This window comes from Ochotona princeps, chromosome 6 (genome assembly GCF_030435755.1).
Source record: "Ochotona princeps isolate mOchPri1 chromosome 6, mOchPri1.hap1, whole genome shotgun sequence".
NCBI classification, from domain to species: Eukaryota; Metazoa; Chordata; class Mammalia; order Lagomorpha; family Ochotonidae; genus Ochotona; species Ochotona princeps.
Window position 1 is genome coordinate 56,190,366 of NC_080837.1, and position 3,653 is coordinate 56,194,018.

The 3,653-nt window shown below is 58.6% G+C and overlaps 1 non-coding gene across 1 annotated transcript; it reads right to left on the reverse strand.

Annotated features, from left to right (window-relative positions):
• Nucleotides 1-1,674: 1,674 nt before the first annotated feature.
• LOC131480711 (U1 spliceosomal RNA) lies at nucleotides 1,675-1,838 on the reverse strand. Its single transcript, XR_009245761.1, has one exon. It is a non-coding gene; the product is annotated as a U1 spliceosomal RNA (small nuclear RNA).
• Nucleotides 1,839-3,653: the final 1,815 nt, after the last annotated feature.

Below are 3,653 nucleotides of genomic sequence, written 5' to 3' on the forward strand. Positions count from 1 at the left end.
TGCAGCCCCTTTGTCCTTGCTGTTTCGGGATAAAGCAGTTAGGTGGGTGGGCGTCTGCACCAGCTCCTGATCTTACAGAGGTGGGGGACCTGAGAGTTGGCAGGCTGACAGACACCAGCCTCGGTTGTATGTTAGTTCATAAAACTGCCAGAACCACGAGAGCTTGTGTGACATGTAATATAGACAGTTGCAGAAACAGGCGGAGAAAACAGAGGAATCCTTGAATGTCAGGACGAGGAGAATCAAGATGCATCACGGCACTAGTAGCATTCAAAAAGTGTAACGTAATGGAGCAGCGTTACAAAAGCCTTTCTCCATCAGCTCCTGGGGTCCTGGGGGTGCGGGCTCGCAGGGGGCCAGTAGTACCCAGGGGCTCACTTCCAGGCAGGCCCAGTGAGCCTGAGATTTCTCCAAGTGTGCTTGGTCCTGGACGGGGAGGGGCGAGGGGAAGGAAGGGCTCTCGGTTATCATGCTGCCCTGGTGTGCTGATGGGCCGGGCTTGGGGAACTCTGAATGGGCCTGGATCTTGAATGTGTGGGCTGGCAGCGCTCCAGGCCAGCACACCACGCCGCCAGAAGACAGGGAAGACCGGCCGCCCCAAGGCTGGGCTGGGGAACCCATGCACTGCCTGGCGCAGGGACTGTGGATGGGTCAGGGAAAGGGAAAAGGGGACGTGGGGGAGGGAAGACAGCTGCGAGAGTGTGTTGCGGCTGAGGGATGACTTCTGAGGGACTCCCGTCCACAAGGTCACTGTACTTGCAGGTAAGCGAGGGGACTGAGACCGAGAGTTCTGGAGGTTGGAGTTGGAGGAGGACCTTTATGGGTCAGACTGACACACCAGCCCACGTGGGGGAGAGACCTGAGCTGGGCTAATTAGCATGGATCACCCCCACCACCACTCACCAGCGCACAAGAAAGCTAGGCTGGGATAGGTCTCGGACCCCGCCAAAGCACGCGAGAGCTCTTCCTGGGAGAGGGCCAGGTGTGGCTGGACCTGCAGCATCCAGGAGCAAGAAGCGGAATGGGTGCGGGCCGGATGGGCCAGGCCACTGTTGCTGCCAGAACAGGATGGTGAGGCAGATGAAGTCCGTCTGTGCCAAGGACCCACAGTGTGCGTGATTTCTGCCACTGAGAGGAAGCCTGAGAGAGGAGCTTGGGGTGCAGGTGAGTGCAAGAAGCAGGGCTGGGAGCAGCCCAGGATGTTGTCCCCGGTTGCACGTGTGAGAGTCAGGCCGGGGAGTGGGGTAAGATCAAGCTGGAGCAGCAGATAAAAACTACTGTCAGATGTGAGAACCAGCACCGAGTGCAGGACTGACAGCCACAGCATGTAGAGTACAGGTTAGGGCGGGACCAGGGGCTGGAGTGGCTGAGCTAAGCTATCTAAACCACCAACCAACCCAAGGTCGAACCGTAACACGGCCCCCGCACCCTGGGGTACGGCCAGAAACCAAGATGGGAGAAAACACGAAACTCAATCCGAAAAAGAAAAAGAGAAAAAAATCAATCGAAACAGGTGGCAAGTGGTACTTGTAACACTCCAACAAAATCCAAGCAAGTTTGAAAGCAGGATTGTCCTGCATGGATAACAGAAAGATCAATGTCGTACTCTGCTGCACTGCTCATAATTCTACGTACAGTTACACTGCCGCTTCTAACCTTGAACACCGAAAATATCAGGGGAGAGCGCGAACGCAGTCCCCCACTACCACAAATTATGCAGTCGAGTTTCCCACATTTGGGGAAATCGCAGGGGTCAGCACATCCGGAGTGCAATGGATAAGCCTCGCCCTGGGAAAACCACCTTCGTGATCATGGTATCTCCCCTGCCAGGTAAGTATGAGCTCACAAACACAGCCCCAAACACAACACCAAACACCACACACTCTCAACACACGCCCACCTCACACACCCGACTCGCCGCCACCACGCGCCGCACGCGCCTCCACGCACCCTCCACCAACACACGCACACCCGCGACGCCCCTGCTCCCACACGCACGCGGGGCGCACACAGCCGACGCGCAGCGAGACCGGCAGCCTCTGCGCGCCGTGCTCATCTGCATGCGGCACGCCCCGGACCGGGACGTCCCCGAGCTGCGCTCCAGGTCGCGTCGCCGTCCCGGTCCCGTGCTCAGCACGCTAAGCCGGGGCTCTGGACCGGCCTCTGTGGCGCGGGGCTGGGCCCTGGAGGGGACGCCCGCCGTGTCCCCGCCGCCCGGCAAGGACGGACCAGGCCGGCTCACCGTTCCGACTTCGTGTCACCCCCGTCCCGGGACGTGCGGCAGGCCGGGTCGCGGGTTTGAGGCCGAGCCCTGGTGCCCACGGGCGGGCGGGCGGGCGGGCGTCTGCCAAGGCTTTCCGTCCCCAGCCGAGGGCCCCGGGTCGGCGGGGAGCGCGCTCGTTCCCGGCAGAACCGGAGGTCTGGCACTGAGGAGAGGCCAGCCCTCCTCCTGTCGGGGTGTTTGTGTAGTGACAGGGAAAGGCAACAGGCCATGGATGGGACCAGGCGGATGCCCGGAACATTTGGGGGTTGAGGGCTTCGTGCTTTCATTTGTTATTGATGGGAAAGGCAAACAGAGACTGACACGGGAACAAAGTCTCCACTTGAGGCTTTGCTCCCCAATTTCCCCCAGGATCTTGGGGCTCCCCCCAGCTGGGGGCCAGGGAGTGGAACCTGCGCCTGTGGCCTTCCAAGGAGCCCGTCGGCGGCAGCGGCCACTGAGGCGGGCCTGGGTAGGAGTCAGGAAGAGCGTCTCCTGGTCGGACGCTGGAGCTTCTCTTGCTGCCCGTCGCAGGCACGGGAGGCCCCGCGGTGGAGTGGCCCGGAGAGTCCAACCACCACAGTGAACCCCTCACCATCTCTCTGAGGTTTCTGTTAAAAATTAACAAACTGTAATTAAATGAGAGGCAAGGCGACTGGCCGACTGAACTGACACCCCTTACCATAGTGCGGCCCCGAACAGCTCATTTACAGAGTTTTTAAAGGGCCAGTTTACAACGGCTTGCGTAGTGTAGTAGGAGAGCAGGGAGGCATTTGTGTTCCCTGCCTGTGCCAGCTGGGCATCCCGTGCCCGACTCCCTTCCGGTCCCGCAGTCTAGATAGCCAGAGTCAGGTCTTGGCAACATCCGTGACATAACCAGAGTTGACATAACCGAATCCCTGGGATCCATTCTTGTTGAAGGTCACGTAGGGGGCTCGGCTTGCGCAGTCTCACTCAGTTTCATAGCCAGGCAAGCAAAGCAGGAGTTACAAAAGGGAGACGTATTGCACTTAGCAACGAGCCATGCTTACTCCATTTTAATTTTAATTCTACAACGCACATACACACACACACGAGGGGAATGAGTGCTTTTCTCAGGCCACCAGCAAGGAGCTGAATCACAAGTGGAGCAGCCCGGAATAGAACCGGTGCCAATATGGGATGCCGACACCACAGGTGTAGGCTTAACCTGCCATCCCTCAACCTCTCCCCTGCTTAGTATTATTATTATTATTTTTAATTTGAAAGGCAGCGTGATAGAATCTCTCCGCAGGACAGCCAGAGAGTGTGCACTAGGATAGCTCTTCCTTCTGCTGGTTCACTCCCCAGGTGCCTGCAACAGTCAGGCCTCCCAGCGGAGTCTCCCATGTGTTTGGCAGGCGCTTCAGCACCA